At 41.0% G+C, this 27,605-nt stretch overlaps 1 long non-coding RNA gene across 1 annotated transcript in view; it reads left to right on the plus strand.

Moving 5' to 3' along the window:
* The first annotated feature begins 2,511 nt into the window (after window positions 1–2,511).
* LOC128081525 (uncharacterized) overlaps window positions 2,512–27,605 on the plus strand; it is an 89,982-nt gene continuing 64,888 nt past the window's right edge. The window contains exons 1-2 of the long non-coding RNA XR_008207214.1: window positions 2,512–2,659; window positions 3,556–3,650. This is a non-coding gene — a long non-coding RNA (uncharacterized LOC128081525). The remainder of the gene's footprint in view (window positions 2,660–3,555; window positions 3,651–27,605) is intronic.

Genomic DNA, 27,605 nt, shown 5'->3' on the forward strand with positions numbered 1-27,605 from the left:
AGAACGGGTCGTAAAACAGGGGTAAAAAGATGATTTTTATTATACCTTACGTACTGAAAAAATGAGAATACGTTGGTAGCTGGAATTAAAACCCCAAACTGGCTAGTTTACTAAGTGAGCTTTTTAAAAGAGTGTTGTTGTTGTTGTTGTTTGTTTGTTTTTAATTTAAAATTGCCTACAAATGGCAGTAGCAACAACTGACACCTCTGAACTAAGAATAATTACCAGATGACTCAAGAGTATGGCACACCTTGGTTCTCATTGGCATGTTCATGTGTGGCTGGTGCTCCAGAGGAACCTGCAGCAGGGATCTGGGATTTCTCTCCAATAATATCATTAACAACGTTTCAATACTCTTTAACTTAATAACAACAAAACGGCAGCACTAGAAAGAGCTGCTGATGAGGGAGAAAAAAAAACCCTTTGCTTCTCTCCCAAATTACAAGAACTCTTTTTTTCAGTTTTTTTTCTTTCAAACGTATGCTGCAAGAGGGGAAAATATGATCTGGGAGAAAATAACTTTCAGTTGATGCACTGAAATATTTTTAACTATCAAAGTGAGGGGAGTCGCATCCATGAGAAAATCAGCAAGGCCTTTTAAAACAATATGAGGCCAATGGGAAAAAAAAAAAAAAAAGAAATAAATATCCCCATTCCTGGTGGATGCCTGTTTCTTTAAGCAGCTGTTTCTTGTCTCTGAGGTAACAAAGTTGTCATGTGATGCATCTGTTACCATAGCAATAATCTGTAATTGTGCAGAAAATCCACCAAAGTAGCGTGCAACTCCTTAGTGAATTGGACGGGAGTGAAAAATCACCCCTGTGCAAGCCTTGGATTGATGATGTTGTGAAACGGTATTGGCCAAGTCAGACCAGTTTCACCTCCAATGAATTTCCTGCATTTATTCGCTCTGGTTCTGCTGCCTAACATTTGCTCAGTCTTTAAATATGCAGCTCACTTGTGCATGTAGGGCTGGTAAATGGTGTGCATCTTCCTGCACAGTTCCGTGCTGCTGCACTGAGGGCATTTTCTGTAAGGTTGGGCACTCTGCATATTGTGACCAAAGGTATAAGACTTTTGAACTATTGAGCCATTCTTTTCAAGAATGGTGGTAAAATGTCATTAAGTGTTGTTAAAAATTGCAACGGGAAAGGGTTTTCTATTTTTTAAATTTGGTGTCCTTTAAAACTAATTGGAAATAGGAATATAGAAGGATGAGAAGATGAAATCTGCAAAACTTTCTTCCTCCTGTTAGTCATAAAATAAACTGCTGGAATTTACAAAGAAAATCCTTGAACATTTTGAGTCATCTGCTCATGATATCATTGGGCTAAAAGTGCTTGCTACTATCCAAATCAAAATGCCAGAGAAATCTCATGAGAATATGCCTTGTGGGCAAATCCCAAAAGGAGAACATCTGGATTTAAGATGCCATTGCCCTGTACTTAACCCTGAGCCACTGAGAAAAATGACTGTTCTCCTGCTCTCACTCTCTACGTTATTAGTAAATATTTATACTAGACAAGCACCCAAAGGCCTCAATTGAGAGTAGATTTCCATCTTGAGGCCTATGCAGGACTAACAGAGAAAGGAAACTCCCTCTGCTCTGAAGAATCCACTCTATTTATTTTCCCTTTCAGCCTATGTGTGACAAGCTACTCCATGCACAGTGGCTGATGATTCTACTTCATTGGCCACTGGATGAGACCCTCAGTTCTTTCACAGGCTGAAAAAAGAAAACACAAAAACCAACTCAAAGCAAAAAGGATGTTTGGCTCATTGGTGCAGGTCCAACTGAGGTAGCCTAGCTCTTCTGTAAAGAGCACTTCAGTTGTGTGCACACCAGCAGTGCTACCCTTAGCATTGCCTTTCCATCCTCTAATGTAACCCACTGCGCCTGCCTCAACTGCTTTGTCTTCCCACCTAGCTCAGAAAGCATTAACGGGATGCGGATGATTTAATACTGTATCACCCTGAAACTCAAACCTAAGCCAAACCTTCTCACAGGCTGTAATTTGCAGTGATTGGATTAGGATTTCTCCCACCCCTGCAAATCCTTCTCAGCGTTTTCAGGGTCCGTGTAAGGGCTCAGCTGCAGAAGAAGGGCTGGTAAGACTTTACACGCTGCATTTACTTGCTGGTAAATGCCTGGCCAGCTGAACCTCTGCTCAGACCTGAGATCTGCCCTTCAGAAACCCATTTTGAAAGAGGGATGCTGGCATGTTAACTGCAGGAGCTGCACCAGGCTGCAACCTGAGCCTCCTGCAGCCCCTTTTGTAAGGAAGGGTGTGAAGCAGAAGCTCCAGAACTGCCACAACATAGCTTGTTTCATACAGCCTGCCACCAGCCCTCTGCACCAACACCCACAAAGAACCTCAACACACCTGGGGGGAATGGAGGGCACAATTAAAATGATTGGAGTGGGTGGGGCCCAGGCTGGGCTTCCTCATTTTGGTTGCCAAGGACCCAATCAAACTGGCAGCTGAGCAACCTGACCATATAAAGGCTTGGGGGGAGGAGCAGAAGGGGAGCTGGCACTTAGGATGTGTTGCTGGGGGTGGTTTTCTGGTTGAGAGGTTTTGCTTCTGCTTAGGTGCAGGAGTGTAGAATATGCTACCTGTTGTTAAATTCCTTTTCCAACAGTGGAACTGCAGAAGAGGTGAGGGGCTGGCACATTTCTGTATTGGGTTTGGGAAGTTTCAATGGGAAGGGGTTGTCTTGGAGTAATGTGGGGCTGGGCTTCCTGGGCTTCTGAGCTAGGCTGTAATGGTTTGCCCTATCCTAAAGGTCGGTTGCCCTTCTCCCATATCTTTGCAGCTTTCTTGATGGCTGTGCTGAGGCTTTGTGCCTCTGGAAAAAAGCCTCTGAGGTGACCCATTGCAGCCCCCTGCCCTGGGAGATAGGTGTAACTGCTGTGGGAAGCCAGGAAGCGGGAACTGAATGGGAGCCACTCTGAAATAAGTGCTCAGGAATGCTCTGACCTCTTGCCTCACTGGAGCGCCATTTTGTTTTTGTCTTAGAACACATTAAAGAGCTGTTTGTACATAGCCTTAATCTGTGTGCACACATACACAAATTCAGCCTGAGAGGGGGGAGAGGGAGAAGGATCACGGCTCTGCCAAGTGTGGGCGTCCTGGGCTCCAGACAGCTGTGACAAACTGCAGCCTTTTTACTACCTTAAAGAACATAATGGGCCACTTTTGTAATTTCAGCTGTAAATGCATTTCTACTCTATCACAGGACAGTGCTTCAGTATGAGAAAAGAGAAATATAAGAACTAATGTGGTGACAGGCCAAGGAGCAGAGCTTATAACACACCCACAGAGTGTTTCCCATGAAAGCAATATTCCCTGGTTCTGTCGGTGATGCTCTTGCTTGCCTGCTTTAAGGAGTAATTTCTCAGAGCTGTATTTTAGATGTTCAGATCTTGTAAACTCTTCACAGTTTAATACATGGCAACTTTTCTGCTTTCTGAGTTTGAGTCACTGCGTTAAAATTGCCTCCGCCACCACAGTGTTCAGTGCTACTGCTAACTTCCCATCTTCTCTCTTCTAGGCTCTCCGTAATAACCTGTGATCAGGATCCTAGGTATGTGCTGGATAGGCAACTGAAGAAGCCTGTCTTTCCACAATTCAGACAGAGCACATAAGGTGAGAGTGGACTGTGTGTAAAAGTGAACATGAGTGCAGTCCTTGTGGCATGGGTTTGTGGCCTGAAAACAAAAGGCTGTTGTGGTGTCCTGAATGTGGACCTGAAAGAGGGGTGTGCCTGCTGACAACCCATTGCTGCTGTGTTATGAAGTCCTAGGTTTTGTTGATCTCTTGCCTACAGACTGGAATGATTGTTGGATCTAGCTGGAAAATAATTCTCCTGGTTGAAGTTACCACAGTTATAGTTATTACAGATGTAGGATTTCCTGAGCAGATGTCTGCTATTGAATCCCTGCCCTGCCCAGGACTTCAGGTGCTGCTGGCACATAATTGCATTATACTAATGGTAGATAGTGCACTGTTGCTGGTGCACCTGTGATGTGGTGCAGGGCCCGTGGGGTGCAAAGGGCTCAGTTGGAGCATGTGGGCACTCCAAATTTAAGTCTGTGAAAGGAGGTGTAGGAGAAAATTAGCTGCAGCTGTAACAAGCTGAGTTGTGGCTGTGTTGGGCTTTGTGCTGTCATTTGCTGGTCAGTAGGGACTCACAGCAAGGCTGGCTGCAAGGTGGGCAAAGGCTTGAGAAGACTTCCTTTATTGTCAGTGAACTATGAGACCCCACTGAAATGCTGTGGAAGGATGAAGGTGTTAGGAGGGGCCTGAGAGCCCCAAACTGAGCTTTGGGGTGCCTTGGTGTTTATGTGAGACCTGTAGGGATTACACTAAATGGAGCAGGAGATGTGGAATCTAGGCAGAAGGAGACTTTAGGTTGCTTAATTTTTTTAACAAAAATCTCAAGGAGAAACAGATATAAACTGAAACACTTTAAGTCAGTGCAATTCAGTTTTTGTTTGGAAAAACACCTTCAACCCATCAAAACAAAGAGCTCAAATTCCTTGAGAGCCAGCTACACAAGGCTGTCTTTCCATAGGTCTTCCTGGCAGATGGCATCCATTGCCTTCTTTGTCCTGTCAGAAGAGATACCTGCTCTTCAGACACCTGTTCCTGGCACAGTTCCTCCTAAAGGTGTTTGAATCTGTGTGCAAGCTGAATGGTGGTGGCTGAAGTATTCCATATGGTTTCTTGTTAGGAGGATGTGGGACTGGGTGTCCCTGGAGGTCATTTCGTCCTGTGTGCTGCTCTCCCACAGGGCTGAGCAACTGCATTTGTGTCCCTTCTCAGTGCTCCATGCACTCTGGTTGGGGTGGCATGGAAAGATCAAACTGCAAAGGATGGGGAATGGGGAATATATTTCTTCTTTGCCAGCAGACAGTTTTGGATACTTAAAGATATCTTGAGCTTCCCCCCCTACTCCTGTTTCTTCCTAAACCTTGAGATTTGAGCATAATGTTTTTATGTTGCCTCAGAAATCAATCTGTTTGGTAACTTGACTGAGAATAAGTAATGCAGCTACATACTTCTGAGTTACGTGTGCACGATCTGTTTGTATGATATGCTCCAGTCTTCCTAACATCTGGTTCTAGCCAGTTGCTATCAGCCCCTTGGTTTTATAAGCACTAAATTCACTCAGTTTTTAATGCAGGGGGGAAAAAAAAATACAACCCAAAGAGCATAACATTTACAAGCTTTTTTTGTGGGAGTGGAGACAGGAGGCCAAGTTGTGCTCTCAGACAGAGTCCAGCCTTTGCATTTTTTGGGTGGGCCTCTGAAACCAATTTTTTTTTTTCTCCTTAAGATGCTGCCTTTTCAGCCAAACCAAACTGATTCCTGTCAGCTATTATCACTTTGGTATGAATGAGTTTGGCACAGAGACTTGAGGGAGGGTCAGCAAGATGGCTTTTGGGGATGCTTGTCAAATAATAATTGAAGTGTTACACATAAAGTGTGCGTGTGTGCCTTGAGTTCTGGGAAAGAGCAGAGTGGGAGCATGTGGTTTCTTGTAACCTTACCTGCCTCTTTTTGCACCTGATGTGCATTGGGTTCAGTGCTGAGTGGAGATGACACAATTTCCACCCATTGGGTTGTGCTTGGGCAGGCTGCAGCATCCCTGGGCACCTCCCCATGTGGCTTTTCCAGTGTAGCTTTGAACATGGCAGAAGAGGATTGAGTTGTTCTCAGGATCAGCAGAGATGGCTGGTGGAATCTTGTTAAGCACATATGATAGTGGATGATCCAAAAATCAGAAGGCAAGCCAACAAGTTCATTGAAATATTTTCATAAGAAAACTGAGCATTAAAAAACCTGCTGCTGCCAAGCCAGTTGCTGACACAGAGATAAAAAGCAAAGCTATCTGTAACCTGTAACCCAAACCCACGTTATCCACATGCAGTTTACAAGAAGGCTGAACAGCTGCTGGCTTGCTATTGAAGCAAAATTGCCTTTTAACTTCTGTTACTGTTTGTGCTTTCATTCTAGTTTAGTGTTCACACTCTCCTTCTGAGTCAAAGCTCTGAGTGAGACTTGAAGGAATGAGAACCATTCTTAAATAGTTTGAAGAACTGTCCTGAAGAAATTGAGTTAGATCTTTAAAACTTTAGCAATGCTAGTTCTAATACAAATACCAACTACCAGTGGTTTTATTTGCTTGGCAACTGGAAAGAGGGAGAGGGAGATAGCAAACCAGAAATTGCTTGTACTTAAAGTCACTGAAAGGCTGCAATTCACATATGGATGAAATTTGGCTCTGGAATAACATAATGTAGTTGTAAGTGGAATAAATCTGGTCTACTAATTCTTTTCTGCCTGTTTTGTTTTAAAAGACAAGCTACCTCCATTTCACATGTGCGCATAAAACATGGGTAGCTGAAGCAGGTAACTGTGTAAGTCTCTGAGAAGAACTTGCTGGGTACTTTTGGCAGGGCCTCACATTCTGGAGAGTATCAGAGTGAATGCACACATCCCCTTGTAGCAGTCCTGCCTGTCTGCTCCTGAGCTGGGGCTGCTAGCAATGTGGCACTAATTCAGATGTTGCAGAATTGCATACAGGTTTCCACAGTTATTTTTCTGTTGTTAGCAAACACTTGAGGTAAGGCTGTGTTGTGGTCATATAGACAGGAAAATGACATCATGCTAAAAGCCACTAATGCAGAAACTTTGGCATCTGAAAGGCCAACTGTATTCTAATTAGGAAGAAAAAAACAATGACATTTGAAATGGAGACATTTCTTGGATTCTTCTTATTTTCAAATCCTCCCCTGGCTTCCCTTTCAGCCACAGCTGTGACAAGTGCATTGGAGCTGATAATAAACACAACTCTGAGGTCATTGCTTGGTTTTTAAAATTAAAATAATTAAATAAATATGGATTAAATTTCCTACCTCCAGGAATCCAGTGCTTGGGAATGTGCAGCACAATCTGCTCTACAGTCACTCTGAAGTGCTTTTGTGTTTTTATTATGTGGTTGCTTTTTTTCCTTATCAGAAAATACAAAACAGCCTTATTCTGTATTCTCCTCCCTCCAGGGTTGGTGGATGGTATCGATGGACTTGGGATGGTGACACTTTGTAGGGATTATTCACTACATAGAGGGGAAAAAAAAAGCCAAACAAACAATTTGTCCCAGCATCCACATTGTTGGAGGAGGTTGACAGATGTGACCAGCTCATCCTGCTGTGGATTACTGGAGCTGGCTGGAGAAGTACTGAAGAAGCCATATTGCACTGATGTCAGGTTCTGTGTGTATTGGTGCTGCTGCACCTTCTGGAAGCAAAGCAGCTTTGTTTTGGGAAGAAAAACAGGCTGGAGGAATTCCGATGGTGTTAAAACTGACTTATTAGGGCACAAAAGTACATACTATTTTTGAGGTGACTTCTATTTTTTTTTTAGCATTTTGTTTCAAGTATTCTAAATGGAAATAGATTGCAACTGAAGTATTTTAGTTAATTCAGAAAAGCTGCTACTGTTTTTTTTTTTTCCCTTTAGAACTTCTTTAGCAGAGGGCTGAATTCTAGGGGAAGTGGAAGGTGTGATGTTCATAAGAAGCAACATATTGAACTCAAAATTAGAAGTTCTTTCCGTTCTTGAGCCAGATCAACTCATTTCCCACTTGAGAGAAAGTTGTTGTGCACATGCACCAAAGCCTCCATCATCCCACCTTCCTGCAGATGATGTACCCTTAATTCCTGAAGGTGCATTGCAGAAGATGGTGCATGCAGAGACACTTGAACCAATGCTACATGTCATCCTCACTCAAGAAATTCTGCTTGAGTGGCCCGCTGTTTTTGCATGATCAGTTACATTGAAAGTTAGGCAAATGGGCTCTCCATCTCCATCTTCTGCCCCTGCTCACTTTACTGCTATCCCCATCTGGGAAGAAGTATAATGAGAATAGTTGCAAGGAATCACCTACTCTCGTGCACCTGCCAGCAGGGTGGATTAACTGTCGGGTTATTTTAGGAACAGAATAAATCCTGACATACTTTGAAAATGCATCCTCACTTGCTCCTGAATTTCTGTTCTGCTTGGTTTCATCTCAGTCATAGCTAGTTTTCTAAAAGTGCCACTATTCATATTGAATTTGCACCTTGCAAGCACCTGCAGGCTTATTGCTTGGCATGGACTGTTCCTTATTGATTTGATTTTTCTTTTGTGTTTTGTTTTATAACATTTCATGGTGTAGACAGCAACTTTACGGGTGCTGAGCCAGGCTACTAATTGGTTTCACATCCCTTTGAGTGTGGATTTAGCAGAGTTCTTATTTCTTTTTCCCACAGAAATGAAAGTAGAAGCAGCTCGATAATGTGATAGTGCCATTCATTACTCCTCCAACTGAAAGGATTCTGCTTCCTTGCAGACCACTGAGGTCATTTTGTCACTGAAAGCTGAGTGAGGGCAGATCGCATGATGTCATCTGGCCTGGCTGTTGCATGCAGCAGAGAAAGGCTCTTCCAGTGAGAGCAAGGCCTGGAGCGGGGTAGTGAATGCATGGATGGATTTGAAGGCCAGTGCAGGAGCTTCAGCTGTGCCACACTGGGAAAACAGATCTTTAGATGAACAGACTCTGTGTGGAGCCTGTAGCTTCTGTAGTACAATGGGCAGGCGTAACTTAAGGCAGCCCTGCTTCCTACAGCTGTTCTTTTCCAGTTGCTGTACAGCCGTCACTGTATGTAACAGAGTTCCCCTTGTCAAATGATTTTAGCCCCTGTGAGGAGACATGATAGTAAAGGAGAACCCTGGCCGTTCTTACATGTTTACCTTTTAATAAATTGTTGGTGACCTTATGTATCCTGTGTCACAGCACTTCATTCTGACTGCGAGAGGGCGAGATTTTAAGGGACCTGATCCAATGCCAGTAAAGTTTATGGGACTCTTTCAGTGGATGTTAATCTGCTTCAAGTCAAAATGGTCAACATAGTGTTTCTTCTGTGCTTTTGCAGTATATGGGGTAAATTATTGCAGGCCCTTGGCTGCAATGTGGGGAAAGGTTTTAACAGCACTGCCTGGATTCAGGGCAAGCTTATGCCTGTTACAAACAGCACTTCAACACTGAGTTGACTTCAGTCTCCTTACCTTCAGATGAACAAAACGTCACTCCCCAGCACTCGCTGCTACATCAGTCTTAGCTTTATTCTAACCTTATCTCAAACAGGCTTTTCAAAAAGTGAGAACAGACTTCTGCATTTGTAAATTTCAATTAAGTGATGAGATTATGTACAGCTGCATTTTACTTTGGTTTTGGAAACTAGACGTGTCCTGATGATATGTCCCCACCTTTGACTTACATGACAGGCAGGCTTTCCGAAAGACTATTTAAGAAAACGGATTTAGGATTTTATCATTAGTTTGCTTTTGCCATCTGATAATGACAGTGGTGCTTGGTTATGGGGAACAGAAGTCAGAGGAAAAAAGCATTCTTGTAATAGCGTATGCTGTTCATCACAGTACTTAAGATACACACAAACAACAGTAAAACAACTCTAGGTGAAGGGCCAGTGAGTGAGAACACTAGGCTTCATTCTTCTTCCTTCAGAATAAATTCCCTTCTGTCTGCAACCATCTCATTTGTACAAAAAGTCCTTTGTTAGTCATTTCTCATTAGAGCTATTGATAAGGCTTGTCCAAAAACATGCCAGAGTGCTTTTGTAAGTTAGATATTTTACATCAAGTACCAACAGCTAGTAATCGTACAGTGAGTCTCTTTTAAAAACTTTTTCACTCTTGCATATTTATTTAGTTAACATTGCCATGATACTTACAGCAAGGGAATAGCATGAATACTTCAGCATGGTGTTTATTCAGAAAAGCAATTGAGAACACTTTAACTGTTAGGAAGAAAACTTTAATGAGCGTGATTTCAAATACTGCTACTTTTACAAGATGGGTGTCAGATACTACAGAAGCATTTGTTTCAATGAAAGTATTATTAAAGACCGGAGCAGCTTTTTTTCCGTGTTCCTGAGATATGGTCAGGGAGGAAGGTATATGGAGTGAATAGTATTTTCTCATGTTTATCCAGCTTTAAGCCTATGCAGATGCTAACAGTTCATTTATATATTTATATAAAGACTGCTCTGAAAGTAATGCCTTCTACTTTATCGTATTAGCATACAATATCAGAGATGGGTGTTGGTATTGTGGCAGTAGAGGGTGAACCTTCCCACCAGTATCCAATTACATGTTGCTGTGTGGCAGATGGCAGCAGAGGGGCAGTCTGGCACAATGGCATCTGACGTGGAACTTTGTTTGAAGCAAAGGTATGGCATTGAATTCCTCTGTGCAGAGTAAGTGGCACCCAATGGCATTCATTGATGCTTGCTGAACAGTTGTAGAGACCAAACAGTGGAAGTTAGCACAGTGAGGCTCTGAGCGATGTGTTTCAGCAGTGGCAACAGTGCAGATGTTTATAAGCATGACATGCAGGCTCTTGTTCATTGCTGGCAAAAAATGCATATCTAATTGTGGCGATTATATTGAAAAGTAATGTTTCATTGCTGAGAATTTGCTTTGTCGAAAAGTCTTATTGTGCTCTTTGTATCTGTTGTCATTTCCATGGAAATAAACAGGAGGCATTACTTTCAGAGCAACCTACTTATATGCAAAGTAACTTCTCTTCCCTCTGTCTGATCTTGCTTGCAAACCTTTGCACATGTTTACAGTTGGCAATTTCTGTACTTTCCTGTATTGTCTGTCCATTGCCAGTCTAAAATGAGCAGTGAAATGGAAAAGTGATTGTTGGGAAGGGTTATTAGCTATTTCTCATAATAGGAAACAGTACCAAATAAAATGATTGTGCAACAGGCTGTAAAGAAACGAAACCCACTTTTTCACACAATGCATAATTAAATTGCGGAACTCATTGCCACAGGATGTTTCAGATATCGAAAGTATGAAATTCAAAAAGCAACAAAGTGAATTGGAATCAAAGGTCTCTAAAGGGCTATTAAATGAGATGACGTAGATGTAGGCTGCAGCTCAGGAAGTCCTTAAACCACAAATTACTTGAAATGGAGAAGATATGGAGGATTTCATACTTGCCTCACTTCTGATATATTTTCTCCTAAATGCCCATTACTGGCCGTTGTGAAAGACAGCGTTGTGATAAATGGGCCTTTGGCACCACCAGGTTCAGTCTTCTGCCCATGTTCTCAGGCACAGGGAGAAGAGGAGCAGGAGGTTCTCATTTGAGTTAGACACAAAATATCTTTTTCAGATATATATAGCCTCTCTTTTTAGGCCCATCAAGTGCAAGTCTCCAGCTGTCATGCAAGAAGGGACTTTGGGCTCCGCCGGTTCCTTTTAGCTCAATTTTTTGGGGAGAGAAGACTAGAGGATGTAGTGTTATGTAGAGGATGACCAGGTTGGGAAATGGCTGCCTCCTTGGGATAAGTCTCCAGTAGGAGTGTGTGTGAAAGCAAATGAATAAAATAAACTCTTGCTGAGCTAAAAGAGGAGGTGACAGCTTGGCTAAATTACTCGTTACCTCTGCTCTGATGGCCATTACCACATCTGAAGGTTTCCTTGCCTAGGAAACTAACAACAGGCTGAGGAAAAAGATGGGGAAATAATGCGACCTTCCCCTTTAGAAATTTCAGTCAAAGAACTGAAGTGCATTGGATTTTTTGGGGATTTTTCTTAGTTTTTATGGCATATGAGACGTTTTCTTTGGCAGTAGTTGTGATGTAGAGTAATGAAGATGGTATTTGCTTTTGTTTTTAAGCAAAACCACACCTCTCACTTGAAAAACCAGATTAGGTGTATCATCCTTCACTCCAGTCTATTCTGAATTGACTTTAAGGTAAGTAACTATGGGAAGAAAAAGGATTTCTCTGATGTAAGTAGATGTTAAGCTTCCCTCATTGTATGCAAAGCAAAACAGTTAGATTTTCAGTTTCCAGCTGCCAGGGACACCTAGGTGCATTTTCCTACCACAGACATTTTGCAGGCACTGTGGAAAACATGCCACATGCCAAAGGCATTAAAAGAAGGAGCCAATAATGAATAATTCATTTGGAATTCACTGTAATGGCATTTAGTCATAATGAAACCTAAGCTGGTATTAACATGTGGGTAATAGGTAGAGTACTTCCTGAGGAATCATTCTTAATAAAGAGAAGGAGTATTACGAAGAGCTTGGGAAAGGGATCCTGTTTCTACCTTCATGATGCACCAGTCTAGGGATAGTGCTGTCTGATAGCCTCCAGGAAAAGATACGTGTTATGTTGGCTGTGATCAGTTATGATGTCTTCAGGATCTAAGTTGAAAAAAAAATTGCTTGCAGAAGGACTTCATGGCAGCTGCTCAGAGCAGCAGTAGATGTGCCAGTAGAAGTGTTGGTTCAAATGAATAAGCAATCTGATCATATTTCTGTTCCCTTCTTGTTCTTCTTCCAGTGAGCTTCCGTGCAAACGAGGTGTTTTTGCATTTGTTTCACAACTGCTGGGAGAACAGGAGGATGTGTTGTTGCGTGAGGAGAGAAGGGGGTTGGTGGTTTGGGTTGGCCTTTGTGCTGGTGGTCTGCAGGAGGGCAGAGCCTGGAGTCCCCAAGGGGAGGTGAGGCACTGCTCCTGCATGCAGTCATTCACCACGGGAGTGACTCACTGGGAGAGGAGAAACCTGTGCTGTACAGCTTCACTAGTGAGGTGATCTAGAATTAGTCAAGCTTCTAAGGATGTGCTTATGCTCTACTGAAAGCCCGAGATCTGTCAACTGTGAGTTTTTCTCTGGACTTTGAAAGAGCATTATGTGTGTGTTTGGAGTTCAGTGCTCTTGAAACTGGCACTGTATAAGGATTAGTGAAAGGCAGAATAAAGGTAAATGGTTCATAGGAGTACATTTGTTATTGGAGTAAATCCTCAGAACAAGATATGAATGATTTAGATGCAGGCGTGAGGGCTAAAGCTATTCATGCTAAATAATTTGCTTTACTTTAGCCAAGGCTGTTCTAAGTCTCAGCTTTGTCTGGTCATGTTAGGCCAATACCAGCTCTTAGTTCACTGAGACAGGTTTACAGTACAATATTCATCAGCACTTCAGTAATCCCTGCTGTAACCTCTTACACAGTGAACATAGAGCACTTGCTGAAGGTGTTCTGAGCTGAGAAAGCAGTCTGCTCAGCTAATGAAGATCTGACAATGTATGATGATAAGACCTTTGCCTTATGAGGTGTAACTAATTAATGCAAACAGTAAAATCAACATAAAAGCTAACAATAGTTATTTAGTGCAGTTGAGCCCTGCAAGGTGTGCAATTGCTGTATCACACACATTTCTCAGATGTGCCAGCACAGCTCAGTGGGCAAGGCCAAGAGGATGCCGCACAAATATGTTGGAATCTTCTCTGCTACATAGTATTGTTTGTGCACCAAGCAGCACTGCTCTATTACTCCAGTGTAAAGTCTTGTAAAAATAAAGGAAGGGAAAAAGGCTATTATTCTTCTTTCCTTTGTTCTCTGACACCAGAACTATGGGTGTGGAAAAAAAAAACCTCCAAAATGCTTGACATTTACCATTGATAAATTCTGCAGAAATAGATAGCCAGGCTCTGAAGCTGTAGGAGTGAAAGAACGCAAAGTTCATCACCTGCTGACACTTGTCTTGAAAAGAGAGCATCAGAGAGAAATCCTGCTGGGTTAGGACTGAGTGTCCAAGACAAGCATCAGGTTCCAGATCTTTTACAGCATGAATAAGATAAGTCTTCTGTTGTGAGCCTGCAGAGATGCCAGGACCTGCAAATGTCTGGACACAAAAGAGACAAAGCTTTTTTCCCCTCCTTTAAGATTATGACTCAGCTGTGCTTGGGAAGGACCTTGCAGACATCACAAGGTTGCCCCTCATGCCAGCCTGTTCCAGTCATAACCAAGGCCATCAGCATGGAGGTTAAGCAGATTTTGTTGTTTTGGTGGGGTTTTTTTTCTTCTTTTATCATCCAGAAGTTGATCCTAGATGGTACCTGCAAGGAGACTACTCTTACTGCTAGTAGAGGAAGAACTCTACAAGAAAATAATTCAGAGATCTCAGATCCCTGCTCAAAATTGCCTGTGGATGAGTTTATCACTATTAAGTAACCTAGAGAGACAAGTCTCTTTGAGTCAGTGTTTTAGGTCTTTAATGATGTATCCTGATTGACATTCTGTTCACATCAAGAAATAGGACTTGCTCAGAGTTAACATTCTGGGTGGGTTTCCCTGTAATGATGTGACTGTGTGTGTGCAAGGGACACCTGGACCTCATGTTTAGGAACTTCCTGCACCAGCAGTACCAGTGCTCAAGGTTGGCTGCTGACTGCATCTTCAAGAATGCAGAATTATCCAAGGGGGGCAGTAAAAAATGAGTGCATGTATATCCCAAGTGCTGGCCACTGAGACATGTCAGGCAAACATAGATGCATCAGGGAATTCTAGATCGGGTTTCTATGAAGTACAGAATAATTGTCTCAGTTTTATCTTCCTCATCTTCGTTGTTAACAATACAGCCTGGCCCCTGGGGATTGAAACTTATCAGTGTCAGTAAATCCAAGAACACTGGTAATGTTAAACTCCAATTTTTCTTTGCGTTGTCAGTTACGGTATGATCTTTTATGATGGTCACATTATACAGGCAAGATGTGCTTTGGAAGAAGTACAAACCTGGGTGGGGTTTGTTATGGAGTAAGGGCAAATGAGGATTTGGATTTCCTTTCTTTTAAATGCAAACTCTTTCCTTCCATTCCCACGGGAATCTGTTCGAACTTTCTCCCTGCTACGTTGACTTTGCTTAGCTCAGATTGGACTAAAACATTGAGATCATTACTTACACAAGTAATACAGACCTACTACTGATTACAAAAATCACATGTAGCTGTAAACATCTTCAAATAACTTTAAACAAAATAATTAGTGGTTGAACTAACTGAGCTTCACAACAACTTTCTAAAAAGAGTTGGCTTTCCCAATTTTACAGATGTTAATTTGTGGCGTGCAGATGATGTGATTTACTGACGGTGACACAGTGAATATGCATTAGAGCCAGAAAATTGTTCCAAGACTCTGATGAGGACATGAGCAAGCTGTCTCAACAGAGAAATATTTGCACCAAAAATAGAGCTCAGCCAAACATTATTTTGGTGTGGGTGGGAAATTGTGTTTCATTGCATTTGTTGCTTATAGGAAAACTAAGAAAAAACAACCCGTGCCATTGTTTTAATTTTGAGTTTTGAGAACACTTATGTTAATGATTTCCCATATATTCCAGTGATTTTCACCAGTGATTGTGTTAGGATGAGTTTAACTTTGAACACTGCAATCTTATTTCCTTTCCTTCAATCCAGTAATTTCCAGAGACTGCATTTTTTGTTTCTTCTTCTAAATTGCTGCATGCTTTCTTCTGTGTACTTCAAGAGCTCCAGTAGGTATCTGTGATGGGTACTGGAAACGTGTTTTTTTGTTGTGTTTAATTACTTTGAATGCAATAGGATGTATGAAGAAACAACATGATAGTCAGTTAAGACTAGATGCTGAATCCTTTGAATTTGTGAAAATGGCAAAAACAACTCATGTTCTGTGTAGCCTGTTTCCTTCGTGTTGGTAGTCTCTTGGGCTTTCTCCTGTTCCCATCTTATGGTGTGCTAAATTTATGGCTTCTGGTCTTCTGCTTGGTACTGGAGATCTGAATTTTGCGGTAAGGAAATAATGATGGGTTGGCTGTTTGGATTTACTAAACATGTCAAAGATGGGCTTCCTTGCTGTTCCAGGGAATTGTGTTAGATGACCCAACTTGTCTCCATCCTCAGCTTTCAAGATACTGACCCCCTTGCTGTTCAGAATACCAAGTAATAATTCTGAGTTTTTGTTAAATTCATACAAATATCCCTTCTTCAGTCTGGTCACTTTGTTAATAAAGAATGTGGCAAATCTTTCAGGCAATGTCTAGAATTGAGGAAGCAACATTGAGGAGATTCGCTCAATTAAAATGGAGGAGTTTCTATTTGTGGAGTGTTACTTTTTTATATACTTTAATCTCTTAACAGATGTCTTGTATTTTGAGCTGTGTATGTTGCAGTTGATGACCTGTAGATTTTTTTGTTCAGTGGCATGTGTTAAGGAGCTGTGCTTCGTAACACAGAATGAAGTACAAAAATGTATGTCACTTTATTTATACATCTGCTTTAGAAATCCTTGTTTTATTTATCCATATCCTAACAAAAATGACACTTTCAGTGCTGCCAGCTAAGAACTGTTGGATTCCTGTAGTGAGATTTGAAGGAAAGTATTAAGTTATGTAGACACTTCGCTGAGTTCTAATAGAACTAATGGTGCAAATTCCCTCAATTTGCATGAGCTTGATTAATTTTTCAGTTAATGATCCTGTTTGTTATGGTTATAGATTCCACATGTGTTTTGTGTATAGCATGCAAGCAAACAAGATGTACATATGGGAGGGCTGCAAAGGCGTTCGTATATATGCAATATGTTAAAGGCCTGTTTGCATGGCTGCCTTTGAATGGAATTCCTAGAAATTAGCTTTAATGGTAATATCATGAGAAAAAACAAGATATTTGTTGAGGCTGGCTCTAAGCTAATATAGTCTGAGCTAACCTGTCAATTGCAAGGCAGAACATTACAAAGTTCAGAAGCCATCTTAGGAACCGATAACCATGTGGCAAAACTGTATTCATTTGGATTATTACCAGAAACAGAGAAAAGTGTGTAAGCATAATCAAGTATTTCCTCTGCTGTGTATTGTATGTTTAATGGACCACACAAGATTTTACCAGAAAAGCCTATTTCACAAATGTTTTAAAGCCACAAATGCCTGGTGATGACATAGCCATAAAATACAGCATTTTAAAATCCTCCATCAAGGGGATAGGTTCTCTGATGCATTATATCAGCAGCATTGATTTAAACAACGAAGAATTGATTATAAAGTTGGATTCCAAATTGAACTCTGAGTAAATCCAGATCTGTGCTCAAACCTTGGTTGAGTTGAGAGATCTGGGCTGTGTTTGGTTTGGGAAACAGAACCTCTAGTTCTTTCGTGAGGTCTGCTGCCACTGTTATGAGGCACTGTTTACATAAAATTAAATTAAAATTAATCCAGGCAGGATTTATGAGAAATCGAATTTGACTTTGGTGGGTACAGGATATAGCTATCCTGCCAACACTTAACCATCTTTTGTAACACAAGTAAGTGTTTGTAACACTTTGATGTGTATTTAATTTAAATTTAGAAAAACACATTTCTGTATCAGTAAAAAATGACACATTGAAGACATCACATCTTTCCCAGCTCCGGATACCTTCCCAGTGTTAGCTGTGATAGGCTGCAAAGGGGGAAGACAGAAGGACAGAGATGGAAGGATGAAACTATGGTGTTGCCTCCCAGAGCCATGGGCTGTCCTGCAGGAGGTGAAATTCCACCAAAACCACTGGAGTTTCCTGGCTTCCATTCCTTAGTCCACGACATGTGCTTTTGTTGCACAAGAAGCCTGAGTTTGGATCCAGTTCATGTGCTTGGTATGAAGGAGCTTTCTCAAATGTAAAGTTGTTGTGTAAACCTGTGATTCTCAGGTTCCTCCTGGGCTAAGAGCTCCTCCCATAACCTGCCGACCCAGTGGAGTTTTAGACACAGATTGCTTTGCCTGTGGCAGCTGGCTGCAGCAAAACTGCTTGGTGTGACATTTTGCTGCATGAATCAAGTCTTTCAACGTTTGGCAGACGGTGTTTGGTCACAACTATGTTTGTTGTTCAACTTTCCACTACATTTAAAACACCTTCTTTCTCTTTGGGCTAGCATATTCCCATCTGCTCTTTGTGTGCTTGCATGCAAAGTGAAAAGACACAGGTCCATCATCCTTTACCTAACTTGATTTGTAAATATAGCTGCCATCTGACATGTTGGGTGGGAAACCTGTGCTTTCTGATAAGGCACAAGTTGCCTTTCTTGGTACTGAAGAGAAGCCCACAGGCTGCAGGAGTGAGATCTGTGGTATGTGGTATCTGTGGTAGCTGTCCCTCCTGTCTGGGAAGCAGGTAAACCCAGAGGACCTTCTGGTCTTCTGTGCACCTCCAGGTGTGTTGCTGCCTGTTCAGCATGCATAGTACTTCAGTTTTCAGTAGCAATACAAGGCTCTGCCAGTGCTGGAAGGCAGGAATTCATTCCTGACCCCATGAGTCACCCTCCTATGTCATGGAGCATGCAGTTTCATCACCCCTGCCATTATTTTACCTTTCAGCTGAGTAGTTACAGGTACCATTAATCTATAAAATAGACGTAGGCAGACAGGAGGACGTCATGTGAAGTCTGTAGAGACACAAAACCAACAGATTAGAAAAAAAAAAAAGGAAAAAAGAAAGAGGGGAAAAAAAAGAGAAGCCAGCTTGAAAACATGACCCCAGCTTTTTACTGTTGTGTATTCCAGGGAAATGATTTATTGTTGGCATGTACCCATGTCACACTGGTACTCAGGACAAAGTAAAAGTCACGGTAGTCACTCAGGCCCTTGCTTCTGTCATTGTATTTTCAGATATTTCAAGGAATGAGGTAATGACTTCAAGATCAAGGTCATTTTCAGCTGCATCAATTATTTCACTTTTCCCCTGGCAAAAGCATCTGCATACCTCCGCACAGTGTTAACTACCAGGCAAATGTTTCACTGGAAAACCTGACTCTTCTCTGCCATAGGGAGTGCCTGGTTCGTACATTAAATGGGTTTAATCATTTAAACTTCTACCATGTAACTTGGAAACCAGTACACAGCAATGCTGTCTGTTACCAATTTAATTCATTTAAAACAAATTCAAGTGGGTTCTGATGTCCTTAGTCACTGCTACACAAAGGAGAGACCCCATATTTCAAATAACAAGGCTTCTGCACAGAGATGACGTTAGTGGTGGGTAATAAGCTGAGCTATCTATCAAGATACCAAGTATGAAACAGATGGTGAGAAAAAAAAAAGGTCCAGATACATTTACAAGCCTCTTAACATGCTCACCCATTTAACTCACCACAAGGTCACAACTTGATGTCTTAGACATGCAATCTCCTCTTCAGCTAGAAATGAAAGCAGGGCTTTAAAAAAACAAAAACAAAACAATACTGTCTGTGGGGCTCAGCCAGTATCTCTGGAAAGGGAAAATTGTCCACTGTCAAACCTTAGAGGTCTCTGTTTTTAGTGCTGACTCTTGGGAATGCGATTTGTATACCTGCATGTACAGATTGCTCCAGTGGGTTCACTATGGTGGAAGTCATTTGCTGTAGTGATTTACCTGTGAAAAATTCATTCCCTTCCTTCAGGATGATTATTTTGGGGGCTGGGGATAGTTTTTGTTTTACCTCTTGTATTTTTGCATTCATAAAGATTTGGGATTAATCAGTCAAATCTTTCCATACCCGAATACATTAAAGCAGTGTCACTCAGCCATGTATCTAAATGCTTTCCAGCTGGCCATGAAGGCCATCCCTTTCTAATTTGTGGAGTAGCTCCATATTCTTGAATTCTCGCTCAGTGGAACCCAACTATGCTCAGACTTTCTTACAGCTTAGATTAAAATGTTAAAGAACCTCTAGTAAAAGTTACACTTTTAGTTAAAGACTTCATTCTAGTAGCTGGGGAATTGATGTCAGATGGAAAATGATTTCCCAATGGTTTGGTTTTGTAGCAAAAGTCTTCAACTTTTATGTAGATAGTCTTTGAAGTTAGAAATTGTTGTTAGACTATCAAATATTGTTTGAGGTGTCACTCATTTTTTTCCCTTTCTATTATGGGAATGGGATCTTAGCAAAGAGTTATTGTGGTAAAAAATGAATGTATGACTGACTCTGGAAAGAAAGGTGTTTACGGGGCGTATGTATGGGGAATTGTTGTGGAACCTACACCTGTCAATATAATCTCGGTTAATTCTCTTAAGTGTCTGATTTCTCACTGAAAAAAGGCAGGGTTAAATCTCCAAAAACATAATACCAGAGTATGTCATTCGCTGTGCGGAATATTTTCTAAAATATCTTTCTGCTTGTGTAATTCCATGTTGCTGGTTTATCTGAGCAACACCCCAGCTTGAAATGACTGCCTTTTAGGCTGCAGTTGGCTCAACCTGCCTAGAAAAACACATTTCCTTTCCCTGTTTCCTGGATAGTTTTGCCATACACAGAATCTGGCCTTCCACCTCCAGTTCCCTGGCCCTGCATGACTCTTCCACCACTGTGTTCCTGTGAAGAGGAACTGAGCATGAATTGGACCGATAGGTGGCACACAGAGAGCTCTTAAGTAGGCTAAAACAATTGAAACAAAGAGAAAATGAAAATAATAAGAGTACAATACCACACACACACACAAAAGATTCTGCTTCTGGATTAGGTTTCTTTCTTTCTTTCTTTCTTTCTTTGTTTTTTTTTTGTTTGTTTGTTTGTTTTTTTTTTTTTTTTTTTTTTTTTAATTTTTTCCCCTCTCTTATTTTAGCTTTTCATTTTTTCTTTTCTTTTGAAACTTCAATGAAGTCTGGTTATCCAGACAGGTCATTAACTTTGTTCTGTCTGCCCAAAAGTTAGTATATGGCTTCTGTGCAGAAAGCTACATGATACAGCTCAGACTATATGTGTTCTATGTATGCTGTGTACTGGTTTCCAAGTTACATGGTAGAAGTTTAAATGATTAAACAGCCTTTAGTGCTGTTTGTCTTTTGCATTGCTTTAGCATCTTGGGACAGATACTCAAATCTTACTGTGCAAGGAGCTGTGGAAACATACAGAGCAAAATACTTTTGTCCCAAAAAGAGCTCACCAGCAAAGTATGATGTGAAAAGTCAAATGGTGTGGGCAGCTAGAAGAGTATATGCAAAAACAATGGGACAGCAGTAGGCAGCATGATAGGTGTCAAAAGTATTTGGTGTAAACAACAACAAAACCTCTTAGAACTGAGTTTTAGAGAAGGCTGAGTCAGCTTGTTGCAGAAGATTTGAAGGTTTCGCAAGCTTCTGTTGCTAATGTCCCATTGCCTTGAAATACCACAGAAAACACTGCATTGGGTTTTTCCCAGTGAAAATGTTCCAGTGTAGAATGTTCCAGATCCTCACCCTTCCAGAGAGGAGCTTAAAGCAGTGCCATCAAGAACAGAGATGTGATGATCTTTTCTCTGACTCCCGTTGAAGTTGGATGCTGGTAGGAAATGCATAAACCACTCTGCCATTCCAAGGTGATAAGGGACTAAATTTGGACAAGCCGAGTAATGAATAGTGAAGTGTATAGAGGTTAGACTAAATGCTGAAGAAAACCTGTGTTCTGACAATATTACCCTTAAGGAAACCTGCAGCACAAATCTTCAAGAGCACGGCAGAAGTTTACATGCCATCCTCTGTAAACCTCCTTGGGAAGAAGCACAGTCAGACTCTGTATTTTCATATCTCTAAAAGCACAGGAGACAGTCAATAAAAAGGGGATGGCTGTCTTGAGATTACCCCCCTTCCTCTATGTTCTGAAGGCGACAGAATGGAGTGGATAGCGAGCAACCTGCTTGCCTTGGGTGCAGATGGCTTTAATTGTCATTCCCAGATGTTCTGCCTCTTGAAGGTCAAATTCACCTTGTATAAATCGGGTTGGAACCATCCAGAGAAAGCACAGACATTTTACTTAGGGAAAAAAAATGTAATAAAACAATGTCCTTCTTTCTTGTTCTTTTTTTTTCCCTTGTAAATATAAAGGGAACAGATTGAGAGGGAGGCCTGGCTGGCACAGGTCATAGTAATGTGATACAGAAGCTTTTGTGTGGAAGATGCATGTTCAAATCCAGCTCTGACTGTGGTTAAAATATTGTTGTTTTTTTTTTTTGACTGATGGAGCTCGGCTGTGGGTGTTAGTCCAAATTCAGGACTCTCTCTGCCTTTATTTGGCAGAATCACTTCCTAAACATGGAAATATGAAAATCAAGCTCAAAAAAGAACTGCTAAATGAAGCATCTGTTGGATCAGGAGAAGATGCATGTCACTAAGGCCAGATGTGCAAGAAGAAAGATGATGCTTTTACCTTATCTCTGCTTGTTTTGTAGTGCAGGAGGTCACTTTGGTCTCCAAACTGGTCATGTTGTGTGCTGAGCAGGAGACTTGTGTTCATGTTAGCATTAAAACAAGTCAGGCTTCTGTCAGTCTTGCACGGATTTCACTATTTGATCAAAAATTGTCCTCCCTATATACTGAATTACACTGTTAACTCTTCATGTGCTCTTCTCTGAAACCATCAAGTTTAGTGCCAATTTTAAGGAAGGAGTTCTGTAAATTCTGCAGATGTTGTGATTGTTCCCCTTTGGTACAGGTGATTGTTCTAACGATGGTGCAGCTCCTCAGCTGGCTAAAGCTTTGTAGTTTTTTACATTTTCAATACATTTTTTTAAGTGAAGATGAAGTCTTTTAGTGCTCCTTTCATGACTTCAGTGATTTCAAAAAGCAAATATTTTAAATATCATCAAACACATCAATTTTTGTTAACTATAATAATAAATTCATGAAATACTTACACTACGGGAACATGAGTCACATGGACTATCGAGCAATTCCGTTGCTGTATTACCATGTTGTGTAACCTATTCACAAAAATATAGCAGACTCCATCCTGAAACTGATTTGGCTGTTCATTTCTCCTTCCTGTCCTATTCCCATTGGAAGTCTGGTCCATCACCATCAGCTCACTCCTTGGGTTGGAAAGGTTTTTCTTCTGTCCAGCGTAATTTCTTAGCAGACAGACATATATTGCCCTGTTTTTGTGCCAATAATGCACAGTTTATGTTTTTTAAGTGTACAATAATTAAGTGGAAACATACTGTTATGTCAGGCATCACCAGATGGGGCTTTTACACACAGTCTGCAAAGCTTTTTTATTTTTTTCTTTTTTTTTTTTTTAAAGCACATATGCAAGCTTTGGCTCTGGGGAGAGCACACTGCAGAGTTGTTTTTGGTTATTTAGGTGTCTGTAGAGGCAGCTTCGGAATCAAAACCATTGAGTACGCATTAAGATGTTGTTTTTCTTGAGCTAGGATTAGATTTGGTTACTGAGACAGGACCCAAACTTCAGACATCTGTGTCCTCAGATGTCTCAAACACACTAAGAAGCGAGAGGCAGCCAGAGCTACCAGATAACTGCTACAATCTCAGAACCTGTGAGTTTCCAGGATTCTGTTGTGTTCCCATAGCTTCTTACTGCAGATACAAAAGCAGTCAGTCTTCAGATTGCAACTTTAGTCTTGGATGGTTTCATTGGGTAATTTTGGGAGAAAGGCATAAAAATTGTACATGTGATAAATGTGTACTTTAATGCAGAAACAGCTAGAAATTCTGAAGGTGATTAATTAAAGGAAAATTAAGGTGCCATTAAGCAACTGTTCAGGGTAATTTTATACTAGTAAATTTACAGACTCAAAACCAGCACTTTTTAAATATAATCCATGAGATGAACAGAAAATGTTTCCATCTGACATTTCTTCCCTTACTTTTCCTGCAAGCTGGAATTTTGGCTCTGTGATCTCAGAAGTTCTGAAATCCCAAATACCTTTGATTCATATTCCCATATTTTATGCTGTAAGCAGAGAGTCTTTGAATGAGACATTTGATGGATAATTGAAGACATTGTGAAGATATATAAAAAATGTTGTGCACACTAGGGCTGTACCATCAATTCTGTTCTGGGCTGGAGCAGTCATTGTTTGTAGCATAAACAGATCCCAGATGACAGAGTGCTTTCTGCAGCATGAACTCAGGAGGAGATAAGCATGAAAAGCAATAAAGGTAAATGCTGGAGATCTGGAGGGGATACAAATCCCCAGAAAAAGAGGCCTTATGCAATGTAGTGAACATACAGACAACTGTATGGAACCAAGATCTGAATTTGCAGACACCTCTGGATGTCTTGCAATAGGAAATATGTGGTTTGTTGGTCAGATGCTTGTAGCCTGTTTCACCCTTGGCCTATTGATTGTGTTGGTGAAGGATATTTGTGTGGGTTGTTTGCTGCTGAAAGTTCATTTGTCATTGAGGGTCTATGTCACATGTGGAGCAGTGGATGCTGATACGTGGGGTCAGTGTGGGTGTGCTTTGGGTTGGAGATTTAGGGGGAAGAAAACAAAGAAGAAACAATAGACCAACCATACACTGTCTTTATTGATCTTTTATGTGTTTGTGAGTTGAACTGTAAGGCTTGGGGTAGAAGGTCTTATGCCTGTTTGCTCTCAGAAAACAGAATATTCATCATGGATTACAGAATTCTTAAAACCTAAGTTGATTTTTTTCCTGATCTTTAACCCATGTCAGGCCACCTGTGGTCTCTCAGCCTTTACCTGGACTGATGTGAGTGGATATGTCATCACATATGGTAACACATGAGGGTCATGTTCTGGGTAAATGGGAGTTGAGCAGTCAGAGGATGCACCTCTACTGTGTGCACCGCAGATCTCTGATCCAGATCTCATTGTTTGCTAACTCTTTGCAGAGTGAAGAGAACAGGTTTATTTCCAACCCTGCTCTGAAATGTTAAAGTCTTTGCAAACCTCTTACTGCATTTAATATGTATTTTAAAACTGCATTGGTAATATAACCTTGGAAATATGGTGATCTTTTTTTTTTTTAATTCTCTTAAACTGATATCATCAGTTGTCAAGATGAACAGATCAGTGTTCACTTATGTTGCGTGGTTCCCAGAGCTGGTTAGCACTGGTCCCTAAATTCCCCAAATCTGAGCACAATCACAGTGAAGCCACCATGTGGATATTTTAAACAAGTAAGGCAGAAAAGCTGGGATAGAAGGAACTAATAAGTACACAACAAAACTGTTCTGCTCTGCGGTGTGTTTGAGGGGGGAAAAAAGACATAGAAATAAAAAAACCCAGAAGAAACAGATGTATCTGCCAGAAGTTAAATACACATCTGTTAAGGATGCTCTTCTCATATTTGGGGTCAGAAAAATATGTACAAATGTAGCACCTTGCTGATTGACAGAAAATCCTCAGTTCTGGCACTGAGAATCTTGTTTTCTTGACAGCACTTTGTTTTAAGGCTAGAGGCAGAAAAATGTCTTATGCTTGTCCTTAAACTGGAAGGCCCTTTGTTCAGGATACTTATACCATTTGCAGATAATGATGTGCATTGCAGTTTCAGCTGTCTGCATATGCATTTTTATGTTTTTTTATGACAGCTCTGCGTACTGAACTAAAAGGCCATTTAGAGCTGTCAGGAAGTGACAAGCATTACCCTTTACATTTACAATTCTGTTAGCATGCGTTGTCAGGTGGGCTCACCATTCCACCGACATATGATTTTCTTTGAAACCTATGTATGACTTTAATTTAATACAGCAGTCCCAAAAAAAAAAAAAAAAAAAAAAAAAGAACCTTATTAAGATTTCCTTTTCCATTTATCTTTTTTTCTTTCATGTAGTTCTTTTTTCCACTCTTTTTCTTTACTGTTTTCTTAAGCAAGAAACAGCAGAAGAGACAAAAGTAGCTGTCTAGGCTAGAATACAGAAGCAAGCTCCTCCATTCCAGCCTGTGATGTTACACAGAAAAGAGTTGATTTTTAGTCCATTGACTTACGGAAAGAAAATGCTACCAGCATATGCTAAATATTGAACCAACTTCTGAAAATGGAAGTATCAGAATACCTGTGGGTTACAAGTATAACATGAACTACAATATATGTGTATGTTTTTCTTCTAGCTGGCAGTTTAGCAATCTAGCTGAGACCAGTTTCCATCCCCATGGGTCAATTCTGAATGCAGCTACTCCTGGTGAGCTGTCCCTGAGTCTTCCCTCTATTGGTTCAAGTTATGTTCTGCTAGATGCTCTGTTGCTAATCCTCACAAGTCCCATTTAGTTTCCAAAATGTCCCACAGCAGTTCCAAAGTCTGACCATAGTGTTTCAAGCAGAAGCTGGTTTACTGACTGCAGTAACAAGGTTCCATTTGAGAAGTCCCAATCTTGAATTCACTGACCATCAGAACTGAGTGTACAGTCCGAGTAGATGCATACTCAAAGCAAGGGAGGGAAAAGGAGACTGAGCAATGGGGAAAGTTCATCTTTATTCTCAGCTGGAGAGCACATGGTCACTAGGATTATCCTAGTGACAATCAAAGCAACAACCTCCATGCGAACAGATTTTTGGCTGTGTTTTTAATATGGTGATGATACGGGTGCATTATTTAACTGCTGGCAGTATGTTCAGTCTCTCACAGACCCCAGCAGAAGATGCATCTCCAAAGAGCTTATAGTTTGGTCATCAAGGACTGTTCTGATCCCTCTCCTACAGATTGTGACTGCAGTTGAGGGTGGAGCTTCATTGACTCACTCCACTTCAGATAGAGTTATTGATGTTGTCTGGCTGGAAGGACTGCATAATATTAAAAATAACACAAAAGGTTTTTCCTGGTAGGATTTCAATTTGCCTGTTACATTTGTCCTGAATTGTTATTTTTTAGTTGCCAGCTTGAATGGCAGAGTCATTAGCTCAGCAAATCTGTTTGTTATTGGTAGGTAGTGTGGAGAGATCTGTATGGATGGTTTTGTAGTTCAAGAAGGCATCATAATAATTAAGGATCAGAGCACAGCGTGCTTTGGAGTAAAATAACATGTGGCTAAATGCTGAGGCAACTTTGACACTGAATTCCTTTCCTGTCAGTGCATAAAGGCGAACCCTAAACATTATTTTTAAGCAGCTGTTTTTGTGCATACTTGCTGACACATCTGAATCCTTGTTTCTATACTTCCTAAGCTCTTCATCTGTCTTGAATATATGCTACAGACATGTTGCATACCCAGGCAGACACAGACTCACCGGGGTCATCTCTGCCTGCAAGCTACCCTCCCTTTCAGTTGGGAACCTCCACTTTACAATACCCAAAGGCATTTTTTTTTCCTCTTGAAGTCTGTGGGAGTGCACATTCATCTGGGGAATCTGAGTAGGTGACTTGATTGTGATTTACCTTAAGTCAGTGATAGTATCTTGGCTTCAGTGGAAGAAAGCCAGATCATTCATGTCTGAAGAATGAAAACAGAAAAAAGTATTCAGTAACTTTATTGAGATTGAGATTGGTGATGTAATGTACTGGAAGCAATGCCCGCACGGGGTTCATGTAGGGAGTACTTTATAGCACATCATCAAAGGATTGTGGTCTAAGTGTTGGTGACCCCAGCTCAGAGCCACTGTGAAACTCCCATCAGTCTGCACTGAGACCCCCACAAACTCTCCATTGAAAGTTTCCAGCACAGGACTCCTAACTTGGACCCTCCTTGCAAGAAGAGGCAGGAACTCCTTACACCATCTTCCTCGTGCCTGTGCCTTGTGCTGTCCTTAAGGAAAGGGAGAAAATTCCTGTGTGTTCATTCCTTCTTCTCCTTTGTCACTATTTTGCCCTAACCTGTAATGCTCTGCAGGGACCAATTACATTATCCCAACATAGGCATTTTCCATTAACTGTCTTTACAAGGTTTTCTTACTCTCTTCATCGACATTCCAACTTCATACGAAATTTAAGCTTATTCGAGGTAAAGATATAGAGGCTGTATGTATGTGTAATCCTGTGTCTGTCTGCAGATAAATGTGTAAATTATAGA

This window comes from Tympanuchus pallidicinctus, unplaced genomic scaffold, assembly GCF_026119805.1.
Source record: "Tympanuchus pallidicinctus isolate F22 unplaced genomic scaffold, pur_lepc_1.0 scaffold21, whole genome shotgun sequence".
Taxonomy (NCBI): Eukaryota; Metazoa; Chordata; class Aves; order Galliformes; family Phasianidae; genus Tympanuchus; species Tympanuchus pallidicinctus.